Source organism: Manis javanica, chromosome 2 (genome assembly GCF_040802235.1).
Source record: "Manis javanica isolate MJ-LG chromosome 2, MJ_LKY, whole genome shotgun sequence".
Lineage (NCBI taxonomy): Eukaryota > Metazoa > Chordata > Mammalia > Pholidota > Manidae > Manis > Manis javanica.
The window spans coordinates 188,681,284-188,699,241 of NC_133157.1; positions in this window are offsets into that span (position 1 = coordinate 188,681,284).

The window sequence follows — 17,958 nt, forward strand, 5'->3', positions numbered from 1 at the left end:
TAATTATAAGATTACATAGCATAGGTTACAAAGGTTCAAATTTAGTTACATGTGTTGTACATGGTAAAGGATGGATTTACACTGGAGATTTTTTTTCTTTTTTTACTCAGTGTAACTATGAGTCACCTAATTTAAAGATTATACTTGGAGATAGAATAAATTGGAATATTGTATTTTACTCAGTTTACATTTAGTTTCAGGATGCTTGCATTCTGTAAAATGTATTTCAAGACTCCATAAAAAGACAAAACAGACACTCTTAAAGCAGTTTACAAGATGCAGATCTTTATCTTCTACAAAGGAAAGGAAACAAGAAAGCTGTAAATAATAAGTTCTGAATAGGAATGACATAAACTGCCTAATCAATGTCTTCCAGAACTGGCAAGTGACACCTCTTTGTTTTTTGCAAATAAAAACCTTCTTACCATCACAATATAAACCATTATCTCTGCAGGCAAGGTATATTTAGAAATGTACAAAATGTACATTTCCTGCCTGTCTCTAGATCAGTAGGTGGAGATCTAAAGTCATGCAAATATTACAGTAAATGCAGGCAACCAATTTCTAATTATTCCATATCAGCAGATTTGTGAGGAATATAATTTATTAAAAAAGAACAGTTTATGATCAGCAGACCTTGGTTATGACTGTTTAGGAATTCAGTGCATTTTGATCTAATCACAAAATCAAAATATTCATGAAACACAATGATATCTCCCCCAAGCAGCCGGGCAGCCATTAATTTTGAAATTCGGGTAATTTATTAACACTTATCTGAAGCTGTAAAAGCTTACCTCTGTGTTTGTAATATGGGGAAAAGTGAAAGCAGTTTTAAAACTGATTCCTAATGATTTATAATGGTTTGCTGTAATTTGAGCCAGAAATTCAATTAAAATGTATGTCTAGTTTTGTTTCAAGATCTTTAGTTAAAAATTCTATTAAAATTCTATTTCCTTCTTGCATTAAATGTATCTGTTATCTGCATATACAAGAAATATAAGAAAATTCTATCATTTATTCCCTGGTCCCCATAAATGCTTTAAGAAAGCATTCATTTTTATTTCATAATTCTGCTAAGGTAGCATTTGGAATTTATATGTAGCAGAGGAAGAATTACTGTATACACTATTTTCTCAGTAAGGAAAGAAATCTAACACTGAATACTTTAGGGACAAGTAAAGTAATATTTGTCACTTTATCAATCTAGAGGAAAACAAATAAAATGAAACAGACATTTCTGGCTCCAAATTACTCACCTAATAGTATGTTTCTGAGGCATTTTAAAAAATATGACTTTCCAGAGAAAGGCATGGGAGCTAGGATGAAAAATGGGGCAGATTATTCAACTTCCCTGAAACAAATGCAAACAGATGAGAATTTTGAAAGAATTGTCCTAAGATATGAGATTCTTTAGATTTTTTAAATAAATACAATGAGCTTGGTGGGTTAGTTAAAGGACTCACTGGCTCTTGTTTTTTGTTTTCTGCCATTTTCTTGAACAACATTAAATCTTATAATAAGTACCAAATATAAATCTTAGAAGAGCTGGTTTATGTCTTAATATTTTGCTAGTAAGAGTCTATGAGCAGATATAGTAATGAAGCTGTAATTTATTGAGCATTTGCTATAGATGAATACATGTGGAAGTACAGATGGATGGATGGATGGACTTTTAAGTAGTTTAATCTCCTTAGTGGTATATGTATGTAGGGAAAATGGAAATTTCATGGCCAGGATTCTCATCTGATCTTAATATCACCCATTGTATACATGCAATGAGGTAATACTTAGCCTGCTTACATACCCCTGGCAGTAAACTATTTATTGCCAATATTGCTTTAAGAAGAGAAGCTGTGGAGCCCCATGCTAGGAAGAGAGAAGGAAGCCTAGAGAAGAGGGAAGAAGGAGGGAGGGGAGGGCAGAGCCCAGTGCGAGGAGCAGCAGGGAGCAGAGAAGGAGCCATGAGCAGAGGCAGCACCTGGGGAGCAGAGCCTGGAGCCGGGGCCAGAGACTGAGACAGGCAGGCTGGAGTCCAGTACTTGCCTTACTGCTGTGAGGATGAAGCTTGGTGTGAGCCCCTTCCTACCCCCAATGTTCTGTGGTCATTATTCAGTCTCATGAAATCCATAGTGAACTTGCCCAGAGTGGGGAACCCCCTCCTCTTGAAGCAACAATATATCATACATACAGGTATTATTATTCATACTTTACTGAAGTGGTAGCAGAGGCACAAAGTTTCATGGAGCTGTTAAGTGGAAGGGCTAGGATTTGAATGTAGAAGGGTTATGATTGACCTCCTTTTCAATTTGGTCACCTGGTGGGGTGGTGGCATTTTCCTTTCATAAAGTTCAGAGTTGGGCTGAACTGGGATAGCTCCAAGTTCCAGGACTGTAATTTAGTTAATGAAGCTGACAGGCGCTGGGAAGAAACCAAGTGGCAATTTCCTCATTGTATCTCTTGCACTTTGATAATCATAAGGTTGGGGCCCTACTTGTCTTCTTTCTCATGGTGAATTGGGAACCCAAGCAGGGCTTGAGGGATGTAGAGCTGTGTGTCAGAAATGCCGAACACCAACACGCAAACAATAGAAAACTTGGTCACCAAGACAAATCAGTACAGAGAAAAAGAGAAAGAGAGAGAACAAAAAAAGAGAAAGCAAGCAAGCTAGTTATAACATCATATGAGCCTGAGGCGGATGGAGGCTTAAGAATGAGGCTGTAGAAAAGCCAGAGGAAGGGAGGTAGCCTGGGGCAATCCCCAAGTGGAGGAGGCTTTTCCTGTTGCTTTGGGGTCCCTTGTAGGGATGAACTGAGACCAAATAAAGGGACAGACACAGTAAGTTGTGCACTTTTAGTTGACCGCCCCCTTAGAATCACACCGAGATTTCCCTATGTTTATGTGTGGAAAGTTACTAATGGCCAGTATGTTTCTGTTTTGTACTCCCAGATGGTCTGACCAGCTCTCCCCTACACATACTAGGGTTCCTGATATGGGGCCATCAGAGTCAGGCAGGGCTTTATTGGACTAGGCTTACTGGTAAATGACGGAAGTCAGGGTGAATGCCTGAACTGCTGTGAAAGTGTGTGATGAAGAAGATTCAGGGATGCTATAGGTGGGATATTTGTATTGTAAATTAGTATCAGCAGAGGACTTTTTCTAGGCCATGAATCCATCTCACTGCAATGGCTGGGTGGGCATGAATGTGGGAGACCTTCAACAACATTACCTAAAGAAAGGTTGCCCTCTGGAGCCTTTGGTCAGAGAGAGCAGGTGGATAAGATGTAAAGAAAATGCAAGGTGAAACAAGAGTCAAATGAACCGCAGCTATCTGGGTGCTGTTGTGATTGAGAGAAGCAGTAGTCAGAGATGCAGCACAATATGGTAATATTTGGGGACATTCTGGGAACAGTATTCCCTTGGGTTGGCTAGGCCTATACTTGACAACCGAACCATTTACTGTCATGGGTGTGCCCACCAACAGTCTCTGTACACCTTGTTAAAAGGTTTGCAAGCACCAAGTTGGCCAGCCAGAAATGCACCATAGCATAATCACAGTGTCTAGATTCAGCTTTTCCTGGTGTGTTTATATAGTCAATGATTTTTCTAGAATAGGTCCTTTGGCATTCTGTGCCTCCCAGGGCTAGGCTTGGATGCTCTGAATTTTTGGAATGTGAGTCCAGGTACTAGATTAATTGTCTAGTCATATTCCTGTAGAGGGATAGGTTTTGGATACCTTGTTAGAAAATACTTCCTGTTAGGAAACCTACTTGACCTGTGCTGGGCATGAGAACAATTGACAGGGAGGCTCTTACAAAGCATAGTCATTTCTCATAATAGAAGTTCCATGTCAAATAGGTGGTGTCTGTTTCCTGAGAGGTGGCCTGGTAATGAGCCTCTGGCCATGTTCAAAACGGTTCCAGTTACCTAGGGGCCCATGTGTAGCTGTAGTACCCTCTGTAGTTCCCTGCTGTGGCCTTGCCAATAATGCATAATAAGCAGAAATGGAGCAGATGGTGATTAGGGAGCAAGGCAATATTTGTGGAAGAATAATGAACAAAAGCAAGGTTTAGAAATGCATGTGGACAATGTAAAGGACTGTGGAATGTCCCTGGTTCCCAATAATTTTTTCTCCCTCATTGCCTGGGGATTTAACAAAAATCCTTACACAAGAAGAACAGTGCTTTTGTGAGTACTTAGCCTTTTTTTTGTAATGATTTTTTTCTGTTAACCAAATTTCTTCTTATAATCTTATAATAGGGGTGTTTTTTCTGCAAGTCAGATGGCACAGGAAAGGAACATCTCTAAGAGACATTTGTAGAAGAGGGTGGCTGATCAAAGAGTTACATGGCAAGGGTTACATTCCCAAGGGTTACATGGGCAAAGCAAAATCAAAAGGCCTTGGAATAAAGTTACTGATGCTTAGTGAATGTTAAATAATGCTACAATGAAGAAGTGGGGTGGGACATGAGATCATTTGATTCCACTTACAAAAATCTAGTAGACATTAGAGTCCTGGGGTTATTAAAACAGACATAAGAACATTATTAAACAAATTTGGAAATATTTAGGGTTACCTGAATCCAAAATAGAACATGAAATTTGAACCAACTTTTTAAAAATCAGAACAATTTATTCGGAATTAATTGTCATAACCAGTAAATGTGCACATATTGTTTTGCCAGTTATTAATTTATTTGCTAATTTTTTTATTCACCAATTTTACTTCAAAACAATCCCCTATTCCTTTATCATCAGGCATCTTAAAAAAACATTTATATTTGATGTTTTTGTTTCCTCCACATTGGGTTTTCACCACACTATATTGTGGTTTATGCTCCTCCTACACTAATGTGACAAATTTCATTAAGTTAACTAATAATCTCTTACTTACCCAATCTTTATGTCTTATTTTAACCATAATCTTTTCTTGATTTCTGTAGGGCATGGCTTTCTGTCAATCACTCACTATTTATCATCCTCCTTTCTTTTCAGTTTTTACCAAACTCTTCTCCTTGAGCAGTCTTCTCTCTTCCCTCCCAGTCCATTTTGTGTTTTCTAAGGATTCTGTCCTTGATCCCTTTCCAGGACCAGAAATCAGTCTCCTGTCCCTCAGTCTTTTTCCGAGTGTCATCCTAACCCAGTACAAATGTAAGGTCAGGCGTCTCCTGTAGCACACACACCATTGTTCTGCCCCTGCTTCCTGCATGTCAGTCAGGTGGATGCTTCCTCCAGCTAAATACTCACATCTACCCTGCAACTACCCTCAAAAAGGACTATACAATTTCTTTGAGCATTTCATAGTAATTCACGCTCTCTGTATTATCAGAGCCTACTCTTCTATTCACAGAACTATTTTTTTTTTTTGCAGAAGCCATAGACTAGACATGGCCTTACCTCTGTGGTCTTGACCAAATAAATATGCATAGTTTGGAAGCAAACAATATTTATTTATTTATTTATGTATCGTGTCTGAACTACAGGAAGAGATCAGTATATCTTTAAACAATAATTATAAGTATGATCCTTGCTCTTTTGGGTTTTGTAGGCTAGTTGGAAACATGATTGATTTTATATACCTTCCATAGGGGTTTGGTTAAGGTAGGCTCTTTGAGGTGTAAGTCTTAAGAATATTTTTATTTACTTACAGACTTTATTCAAATATTGTCAGTTTTTCCACTAATGTCCTTTCGTGTTTCAGGAACCAATCCAGGATGCCATATATTACATTTAGTCAACCTGCTTCTCTTTTTTGAAATATAGTTGATATACAACATTATATTGGTTTCAGGTGTAAAACATAGTGATTTGACAATTATATATGTTACTAAATGCTCACCACAATAAGTGAAATTACCGTCTTAGTGCCCAACAATACTTTAAATTTACCTACAGTTGCTTTCTTTGTTGATTTTCTTCTACATTTTGTCAGAATTTTGGTCATAAATGATGTTAAGGTTTTACTGATTAATCTACCCACCCATCCATCTGTCCACTTATTGTTCATTTATTCATTCCTCAACAATTATTTATTTATTTATAACACTAGATCACTTTGTTTTGAAAAGGCAGCCTAAGAGGTAGACCCCCCAAGGTGTCGTGTGTAGGTAGAAGTTTGTTATGAGGAGGGCACTACATGAAACAAATGAGTATCCCTTGGTTTCATAATCTAAGAGAAAATTTGCCAATAATCATTTCTTATTCTTTGTTGTATAGCCAGGGACCTATCTCTGGCTCCTGGGTGAATATACATATTGGTGGCCTTTGACATAAAATATTTTCTCATGTACTTATTAGCAATTTGAGTTTGTGGTCATAACTTGTCACTAATTTTGTGTTCATAATTGTCATATTATTGTCTATGTTTCCTCTCTATAGGTTAATGGCTTTTTTTTCATTGATATGAGTTTTTAGTAGAATAAATGTATTAAACTGTTGTTATACTTGTTACAAATACTTTCTGTTATTTTTTTTTTAGTTCTGGTAAACTTTTGAAATTTCCAGTATTTTATGACCATGTCTGTTGCTTTCTTTGTGAGTTCTTTCATTACTTATTGTCTTCCCTGAGGGTTTCAGCCCGGGCAAGTTCACTCTGGATTCACTGAGACCAAAGGATGACAATGGAATGTTGAAAGTAAAAAGGGGGTCATACCCAGCTTTATTCTCATAGCAGTAGGTCAAGTGTTTGCATCATGTCTGCACCAGGCAATCACCAAGTAGCAAGCCTGTCTCTGTCTGCCTCTGCTCCAGGCTCTGTCTCCACTCCAGGCTCTGCCCTTGCCTCCAGCCCCTGTTCTCCTCTCTTCTGCTCTCTTGCTCTCTTCTCTAGGCTGTGCTCCCAGCACCAGGGGAACTCTTTTTATACAAACACAGGCAATAATGGCTTATTGCCAATGGGTATACAAGCATGCATCTACACAGTAGGTGAAGTATTACATCATTGCATGTATACAATGGGTAGATTAGATTAGGATCAGGTGAGGATCATGGCCATGGAACTTCCATTTTCCTTATACTTACAAGCTATAAAAGTCTTCCTATCTCTTAATAAATATTTCTTATAATCTGTTTTGAATTTTCTTGTCATTCTATTGTTCTTCATTTAGTTCTTTAATCCATCTGGAATTTTTGTGTACAGTGTAAAGGGAAAAATCTATTTTTTTCCTTAAATACTTCTCAATGTTCTGGCACCTTTAAAAAATAATTTTAAATTGCCTTCTGACCTGTGATATTAATTTTATATCATACTGAATTTTCATATGTTCTTACCTCTGTTTCTGGGCTACCTATTTGTTTCTGTTAATTTGTCTTATCTGGTTTTATTACATAGTCAATTATATCACCTTAATAATATATTGAGCTCTGGGAAGCTTAGTGTTTCCCTTCCTCCACTAAGCTTGTTTTTCAAAATGTCTTTATCCATGTAATACTATTTATTTTTTCTTTGACAAATATGGTATAATTTGTGGTATTCTATGTGTTTCTCAGGTTTTGAATTGCCCCCAAGAGAAATTTTCATTGACTCTGTTAGAAAGGCTTTTGAAAATGTATAAAGGTCTTATGAAAAAATAAACCCAAAGGAAATAGGAGAGACAGATTCTAGTGATGACCTTGAACAAGTTACAATTTCTTTTAATACCACATTCTCATTTGTAAAGTGAAAGATTTATTCTACACAATTTTTAAGTTTTCTTTCAACTCAGGCTTTTTACATACAGAGTTCTGATGTTAGACTTTTAAACCATTCATTTATGTATATTTCTTTAAGTTTCTCAACACTTCTGAGAAAAATGGGAATGGCAGTCAGGATGGGATGGAAGGAGAAAAACAGATTATAAAGTATAATTCTAATCTTCCAGTAATTTACAAGAATAGATCTGTTTATTTGTGCCACTAAACTGCAAACTTTGGAAGGGTAGAGCTAGCACTTTGTTTTTTGTGCCTGACAAATAACAAATTCACATAAAGGTGACTTGTTGAATGAATAAACACCAACTCCTCCAAAATTCGTAAGGCAACAACTCCATGGCCTTCTTTCTCTAAGTGTCCTTCTCCATGAAAATCTACCTCTTCCTGTTTTAATCAGCCAACTCAGTTTGTCTTCTATCCTATAATCAGGCTTAGTTCCAGCAACTCAAGATGAGAAGATGGATACAAGCTGAATACAGAGAAGACTCCTGCCATTACCTTAATAAATGGGAATGGGGAGGAGAACTTAACCCAATTACCATCTAGGACTTTCAGAAATGTCCCCAAGTCCCTCTTGCTTCTATTTCCAATCTTCCTTCATTTTAATCCTACCTCTGATTACTCATGAGGTTCTATGAAATTGATTTTTATACTTGGTATGTCTTGGTTAAATCACAGCATTTCCTAACTGACTCTGATGATCTACTGTACCTTGAATTTTAATCCTACCCATTGCATTAGTACTTACCTGGACCACTTCCCTCACCCTGTGAAGAACTGACTATTCAGAATCTCTGGGTAACCCCAGAAAAACTTTCAATCTGAAGAGAAAATGTTGCTATCAAGTGAAAGTTAAGAGCCTATGGTTTTTCTATCTTCTCAATTTCTGAATTATGGTTAAAAACATGTAATATAAAATTTACCATGCTAACCATTGTAACTATACAGTTCAGTGATATTAAGTACTTCCATGTTTTTATGCAACAGTCATCACCAAAACTCTTTCCATCTTGTAAAACTGGACTCCATACCCATAAAATAATTCCCTCTCTTTCCAGCCTCTGGAACCTCCATTCTTTCTGTTTCTATGAATCTGACTACTCTAGCTACCTCGTGTAAATGGTACCATACAGTATTTGATATTTTGTGATTGGCTTATTTCACTTACCATAATGTTCTCAGGGCTGATTCATATTATAGCATGTGTCAGAATTTCCTTCCTTTTAAAGGCTGAAAAATATTCTATTGTATGTATGTATCATATTTAACTTATCCATTCACCCATCAATGGACACTCGGTTTGCTTCTATATTTTAGATATTGTGAATAATGATGCTATGAATCTGGGTGTACAAATACCTCTTTGAGACCCTACCCTCACTTCTTTGGGATATATAACAAATTGTTGCATCATATGGTAATTCTATTTTTAATTTTGTGAGGAACTGCCATACTGCTTTCTACATTGGCTATACCACTTTACATTCCCAGCAGTGTACAAGGATTCCAATTGCTCCACATCCTTGCTAACACTTGTTATTTTCTGTTTTGTTTTTTTTTTGTTTTTGTTTTTTAATAGTAGCCATTCTAATTGGTGTGAAATAGTAGCTCATTTCGGATTTGGTTTGCATTTCTCTAATGATTAGTCATATTGAGCATGTTTCATGTGCTTTTTGGCCATTTGTATATCTTCTTTGGATAAATGTCCATTTGTGTCCTTTGCTCACAGGAGCATATGTTTTAAAACCTTGCATCTAATCTTTTTTCACTTTTTTTCAAGGTTCCTAGGATCTAACTTTCCTTTAATGAACAGTTAACTTTTTCCTCTTCTGTGAAGCTCTCCCTGTCCCTTCTAGGTAGAATTAGTTGTTTCCTTTTCCATTTTTCATCTATGGCTTATATAATCTCTTAAAGCATTAATTCCGGTATCTTACAATCATCCAATCAACCAAGTATGGCTCCTCTCATATACACATGATGTCAGTAACCATGTTTTATTAATCTTTACACACATATTATTTATTACTTACTATATCTGGCACATTATAGGTGGTCAGTGAATTTCTGTTGAATGAATTAATCAATATATTAATTACCTACTTTTAAACTAAAATGTTTATTTTTATGGACAACTGAATATTTTTATCATGGCTTTTTTGGAAATTAATAAGTGGTGTCTCTGGAGGCCACTTATATTGTTGTTTTTTATTTACTACCAAAAATGAGTGGTGATTCTCCACTCTGACTGAATATTAGAACCATCTTAATTCCTGGCTTTAATCTTAGAGATGCCAGGTGAGGCCTGAGTGCTGTTTTTCAGTATTCCTCACATAACTCTAATGTGTGGCCAGGGCTGAGAACCATAAAGAATCATGGAAAACTGTGACACAAAGTCTATTGCTCACTTCCAGCTTTTTGAGGCTGTGTACACTAGTGTCACATTATTGGGAATAGCTAACATATTCATGAAAATTAGTTTGTAGATCTACTGACCTCCTAAATTGTCTTGCCTATATTGAAATAATCCAACACCTCCTCTCTTTACCTCACATCTCTTATAATCAATCATATTACAATCTAGTTAATAAATAGTCCAACAGTTATGAGAGTGTTACATTTTTATTTTAGTTTGAGAGACATAAGTTCAAGTATTATTAATCCAAACATTTTGAATCCATGGAATCAGGTAAGAAGCATGACGTATCTCTAAGTCTGAGCTGTTTCCATGTGGAATGTTATCAAAGTTGGCAGGGAAATGTTGGTAACCTCTTTGCACTGGTAGATGTGAATTTTATAATTACTTATGACTTTGCTTCTTTTATTGTCTCTGGCTCTAGCCTTGGCATTCTTTTAATGTGCATTTCTATACAAATTAGAAAAGCAAGAGTTAAGATGTAGAACTTATGTGTCTGGCCACAGATGTTCAGAGCAATTCAGCATGTCAAGCTGAGGTCAAATGGATAGGGAATGTCATTACTAAATGGTAACATTTTCTGAGAGCTTTAAAGAAATTCAAGTCCTTTTTAAATCTACTTTTATTTTATCATTTTTTCAGGGTGATAGGTTGCACTTCTAGTTCTTGTTAGAGATTTGTACATTAAAATGACTTTAAAGTTGCACTTCTAGTTCTTGTTAGAGATTTGTACATTAAAATGACTTTAAATTTAACTATTCTAGGAGTCAATTTTCCCAATAGTATTACAGGCAGTGCCAGTAGAAGCTGTAACATTTTCCTCGAGATATAGACTTCTTTTTAAATTCAATGAGATATACTTGTTAACTTGTAAAGCTGTTGTGACATATGCCTATATATCTCTTTGATATATTAACAAAGACCGTGGGGGTTAGGTCATGTTTCCAAAATCTGTGAGGTGAATTGTAAGTATCAACTGAATTTTCTTACAGTCCATTAAATTTAAAATTTAAAATATAAAATTAAAAATTAAAAATATAATGTTCAGGAGTTTAGGACGTATTTCTACTAGTTTGGAAGTTAACAAAATGAACTGTATACCTGAGTGTCTGTGTTGTGCTGTATGCTAATGCATGTTGATAAATGGTGGGGGTGGGGTGGCTATAAAATGCATTATGTGTATTTTAAGCCAGTGATGTAGCATTTATGGTCCAGAGCTGGCAAAAGTGGGTCAAGAGAAAAACTGGGTTTTTGAGGCAGCTTTTTAGTGCGTACCACCCCAATAACCCCTGTAAGGAATGAATTCATGTAGAGAATAAGAGAAAACAGAGTGCCTCCACCTCTCCATTATCTCTGGAATAGTGGTGAGCAGAAATATAGCTAAATATATAGTGGATTGGTACAGCAGATACTGTTGATGTCTCATATGTATCCTTCAAACCTTTTCGTTTCTTTCACTCATGCTGCTATATAGTGATCAGCATCTCTAGATTTTGGTTTAAGGACTTTTCCCAAAGCAGTGGAAATCTGTGCAGTCCACTTGCAGAGTAGACTGGAAGGGTCAGGGAATTTACTCTTTTTTAGGTATGTCCCTCAACCAGTGATGGATGCAAGAGGGTGGATTAATACCTCAGCTCCCTTCTCCACAAGTGGGAGAAATCTGAAGTATGTGTTCTATTCCATCTCTATGACTTTCCCAGTTGGATCATGTCTCAGTTCCCAGAGGGGTAACTTGCTCAATAACACACCTCACTGTGTTATTGCTATATTGGTACCCTTTCCATCTCTGTGTTACTGTCCCACTCCCTTACCAGTCTTCCCTGCACCTCCTAAACTTGCAAATGTGTCCTTGTCTTAGGGGCCACTTCTGGGGGAACTCAAACTATGATAATTGACAATGATATATGTTTTTTTTCACTTTTGTTTCAAGATGGAAATATATGGGAAAATAGAACATCTTTGCAAAGCAATACTCCAGGAACTCTGTGGCTTTGAGCAACTCACAGCATCTTCTTGAGCCTCAATTTCCTTATTTACAAATGTAACAGACAGAATAAATAATCTCACTCTAAGATTCTATTATTTTAAGACCTGAATTAGGGTTTCTTTCTCCCTCACCCTTACATTATTTCTGCAATTTACTGCCAAGTATTAGTTACTACTCTGTGCTGGTGAAAGGAATTCTCTTTGAGCATCCTCTTAGTCAATGCACTCAGAGATTCCAAAAAGTCTTTCTGCTGGGTGCATTCTTTGGGTGCTCTGTTCTCACCTGGTATCGGCTCAGACTCGGTACAGTTCCTCCTACTGCTCCCTCCTCCTCTAAGGTTGACAGTTGCTGCTTTAGCTATAGAGCTCAGGATTCCAGGCCCTTCTCTGCAAAACCCCTATCTTTTTCTCGCCAGCCTTGTTTTGTCCTGATGTAGTCAGAGTTGGCCTCTCTTTGGGGCTCCCACAGTCCCTCCTTATGTGAAATATGAGCACATGATCCTCAGTCTGATTTTATTTGTACAGTTTAATAAAAAAGGATTACATACCATACTCAATAGATATGTACAGCATGACAGGCTGATTCCACAGATGAAGTTGGTACCTTTTCAGGTAGTTGAAATAACGGTAGGAACTGCTAGCACACCTTGCCTTCAGGGAGATGACAGGAATGACAAAAAGAAATGTGAAGTAATAGGAGAAAACATACACTTTAAATATTTACTTTTTAAAAATGTAAATGCGTTTGTTTTTCTCCATGCCTTGGCTGGGCTGGAGAGGGCTGTCTTGGGTTTTCTGGGCACCTGCGGCTCTGCAGTCTGTTCTCCTGGCAAGAGAGAAATGCATTTAGGTTCTGGGTACTGTTTTCTTTTGCTTGCAGTTATTCATAGATTTGGAGTAGACATGCGAATAGATAGGGTACTATGGAGAGAGCCTTATGGGGTCAATATGGCATCACTGCTGCTCAGAAGACACTTCCTGCAGATGTGTCCTGCAGACACATCACTCATCATGTTTTGAGGTGGTTTGTCTTGGTTTATCAGGGCTTTGTCATCCAGAGCCTCAGGATCATGGTAATTCCAACAGACATCTTGCCATCTGAATGAAGAACAGATGTACGAATGTATGTGGACTTGATTAGACCCATGCCTAGGCTCCAGAGCACTGAAATGGGACTCTGGAACACAGAACCTCAGGAACAAGGCAGGTTCCCAGCAGACAGAGAAAGAGAGGCCTCCATCCCTGACCCCAGGAGTAAGTAGGGATGACAATGATGATTAAATCCAACAGAGTTTCCAGCCTGGGAGTGGTAGGCTTATTCATACCTACCAGTGTCTGCGATGATTTTAGAGGTTTTCAAATTGCTTTATTCACATTGGTTCTGAGTAGGTTAAACTTGGTTGTGCTATTATCCTGAGCTTTAGAGGTTTCCTAGATTAGCTGGTCATTTTTAAGGTCCCACATCTTCCAAGTTCAAATCTGATCAAGGGAATATTGGGGTGGGTAAAGGAGGAGCAGTTTAACACATGCACAAATCACCTAGACTCTTTCTTGCCTGGATTGGAGCAAAGCGTGGGGGTTGGTGTCTAGATCCCACCTAACTGCTGATGCTTCTCTGCAGTTAATCATGGCTTGGTTTCGAGGCAACTGCAGAGGGAAGTGACTTCAAAAAGGTATTTATCATGTGTCTTGTGTTATTATAGTGGTTTTTCTTCACCAGATTTGAAGGCTCTTGCTGGCAGTCTCTCTATTTTTCTTATAGTTGATACTTTACATAACCTTAGTGTGTCAGGAACAGTGACTCTCATCAAATATGCTCTCCACGTTCCCTGGCCGCACAAAGTTAGGTGGACCATCTGGATAGTTCTGGCCAATGAGATAATCCTTGTCAGTGCTGGGCTGAGGTGGCAAAAAAAAACCATGGACCATCCTGCAGTGCTTCTCTCCTGTTTAGGAGAATAACAGTGATGCAGCTGGTGGTGCCTCTGTCAGTCTGGTTCAGGAGTAACTGTGTGAAGGATACGCTATTTTGACTCACAGTGAGCATGTAGTGTGTGTGCTCACTGTGTAGTGTAGTGTAGTGTGAGAGAAATATACTTTTGTTGTCCTGAGGCACTGAGATTTTACTGTTATTTGTTATCACAGTATAAGAGTCTATCTTGACTAGTATAGAAATTGGTATCAGAAATTGGGTAGTGCAGAACAAAAATATGAAAATACACACTTTGGTTTAGTGTTCAGTTCATGGGTAGTGAATAAACTAATACTAGAGACTCAAAAGGTGGTGACTGTTGAATGCTGGCTTCCCAAAATGACCTCTTTATAAGACAAAGCTGAATTTACTGTTTACTGAGATAAGAGAACAGCACCTTTATGGAGCCCCTCAGGAAGGGTTGTGATGAAACAGTGTGGGGGTGGTGGGCACAACGACATGTAAGCGAAAGTGCTGGTGGATAGCTCCTCTGTTACAGCAAGTATAGAGACAAATAAAAAGCTCTCACTAATTTGGTTGCCAACAAATTTGGGGTTTGACACAGTAGAATTTGAATTTGAAGGTGTTATTTAAAAGTCCTGCTCACTGAAAACATTTTTTAAAATAGAGATTTCAGAATCATGGATCCAAAACACCATAACAACTATCCCTCCATGAGTTACCAAATAAAGTATCATCCTTTTCAAGTAGACTTTTTGTGCAATCATTGAGCACCTAGAAAATGATCTCTGGATTTTATGAGTTTGCAAAGCCACAGGGGACTATAATTTAGCTCTCAACAGAAATGCAGAGTGGGCCTTTACTCATACTGTTTCTCTTCCCTTGCCTCTCATCTTCACCCAGATAAGTTCTTCTAGGTCTAGATTTGATGATTTAATGATGTATCCTTCTTGAGTCCTTTATGGATCCCCCAGTCAGAGCTAATCCAGCCTCACTCTATGCTCTCAGAGCACTTTATTTTTCTATTACAGCATTTAATACAGGCTGACTTTGAATTTACAGTATTCATGTCTTTGTCTCCTTTATGCCTTCTTCAGTCCCCAGGCATGGACTAAGGCTTCCTAAAGTTCACATGACATGGGCCATAAACTGGAAAAATTAGCTATGTTAAATATAATCTTTCCAAAAAATTTGAGTGAATACATTTCTTGTGTGCACTTGTTCAATATGTGTTAGGCAGGATGGGATAGGGTAATAGCAACCTCCCCAAATATCCAGGGTTTGACACAAATGAGTTTATATCTCACACTGCATGTGCAAAATGGACCAATATTGATTTCTGTACCATCAGTACAAGATGACAGAAAAGTTGGCATCTGGAATGTTCTTGGTAGCTGTAACAGAGGATGAAAAGTCTGGAAAATTATACATGAGATTTGTACTGCCTCAGCTCAAACAGCTCATGGAGGGATAGCTGTTAAGATGTTGAAGAGCCACTGAATTCTAAAATCTATATTTTAAAATTGTTTTTAATGAGCAAGGATTTTTATTAGTATTTTCATATTCAAATTCTACTGTTTGCAAACCAAACTAAGATAGAAACCAAATTAGTGACAGATATTTATGCATATGCTTGCAAGAGGACCATCTCCCATCACTTTTGCTCCTGCAGGAATTCAAAGAGGGCTTGAAAGGGGAGTGAACTTTATGGAGTAAAAAGGGGACCATCTATTAGAGTGAGATTTTTGGAAGGGGGATGGGGAAGTTTTGTGATTGGTTTTTAAGTATATTTGGTTGTCCTTGCTGGGTGGCAAGTGAACAGAAAAACAGTTTGATGAGAGGAAGAGGCTGTTCAGTCTGTGGTTGGCCATTTTCTAGAAATAGTGAGTGTCCATAGAATGTTCTTTACTCATAGAATATTTGACTTAAACTGATAGAATATTTGAGTAATGGTCCTCAGGTTGGGTGGGGGTGAGAGTTCCTCAACTGAATGAATAACCTACTTGAGTTTTGAGTTTTGGAAGCAGTCCTACTTTTAGATGTTTTTGGAAGCATCTACTGTGATAAATTAGGAAGGCTTGGACCAGTCAACAAATCTCTCTTGACTGTATTTTCCTCATACAATGAAGACAGTGAATTAAGTGATATGTTAGTTAAGTTCTCTTTGGAGAAAAGTTTAGGCTACAGGCTTAGGATTCCATGATGACATTGGCAACAAAAAAACTTAATTACTCACTTTTATGAATTGCTCACTGATAAATAGCAATTTGTTTCCTAGGGTAGTTAAAGAGAGAAATTGTTACATCAGAACCCATGCAACAAATACACTGAATGAGTTATGGAAGTCTCTGTAATAAGTAGCTGTTTCCTGTTATTCAAAGGTGGCAGATATTGGGGATCCTTTTTCTTAACATATGTGTTGTAGCTCAAGAGACTGATGGTACTGCCCTCCTGTTTTGTACATTCCTCGAGTAAACGCTTTTCTCAAATTGTGGATACAGCCTTGTCTCCCAGAACCTAAGGCCATTCATGACCTTGCTGCCATTTAGATGTGCAGTCAGCTGGAAACCTTTATTCAAAGTAGCTGCTCGAGGCTTAGCGGCTGCCAGGCTGATGCAGCCTGCCCAGCTGTACACGTCCTTGCCACAAAGTTGGGATCTATGCCCTGAAACAACCTGGATCCTTCCCTGCATATGGTTTTTCCACTTCAGCTCACCCAAGCCTGCGTTGAGTTCATGGCAGGGCAGAAAGTACTGTCATGATTTTAGGAATTGTACAGTGGTCCTCTTTTCATGAAAATTATAAATAATGAATGTTCAACACTAATTTGAGAATGTATTTGTCAATGAGCAGTATTTTGCTAATGCCTGTCACTAATTCACAAAGTAGGGATCTCTTTACACTTCCATGGGGAAAGGTAATCATTTGCTGGTTCAAGTAAGACATTTGAACTTGGCACCATATAAGAATTCCTAAAATTGACTCAGTGCTTATCATGTGTTGGATGCTGTGCCAAGATCTTTACATGCATGGTAAGTCATTTAATCACCATAGTCCCTTGAGTTGAGAGGATGATATTATTAAATCCCCATTTTACAGATGAGAAAAATGAGAAAGATTAAAGTAACTTGCCTGGATTCATAGAATAATGACATAGTCTAGGAATGTCATTAAAGAGTTTTACTAAATAGGAAGACTTTTTATTTTTAATGGTGTTTGTTTTGTTGTTGTTAAGGTTATAAATTTTCTTTTTGGAAAAAATTAATGGGTTTCAAGCATTTTAATTTTATTTCACTTTTAAAATATCATCACAATGATGCCACAACACAGCATGGCCTTAGTTCATGTGAGGGGCCTGCGCAGAGTCATTGGTTTGTATGATGGCCTATGATTATCTGCCATCAGAAGTTTCAAGTTGTGTTACCCCAAAAAGGGGAACAAAATTTGGTCTTCCTTTTATATTTGGTTACAGTCATGGTGGATGATATATTTCCTGTTGAAAAATCATCACACTCTGCACTCTGCCTCTGTAATCTGGCAGAAGTCACTGCTTTTTTCTTTTTAAATCATTTGAATGAATAAAAGGAACTTACTTGTTTCCACGAATCCTGAGAGAAACAGTGGAGAAAGATGTCACATCACCTCTCTTTCTTACTTGGATTGTCCCTCTGTAAAATGGGGACTGTGAGTGACCTTAAAGAGAATGCTGAGCATTCTGGAATGTGCTGTGCAGACAGCAAATATGACTCACTTTCACATATGGCTGTTCTCCAGAGAGTAAGGCCTGGCCACAGTTTTCCTGAACCTTTTCAGGCATAGGCTTAGAAGAACATTTATGAAATACTTGTAATTGTTCCGTATATCACTTTGTAGGCACATACATTTGATTTAAATCTTGATGAAGAAGTTTAAAAAAAATTTTCCTGGCATAATATTCTGA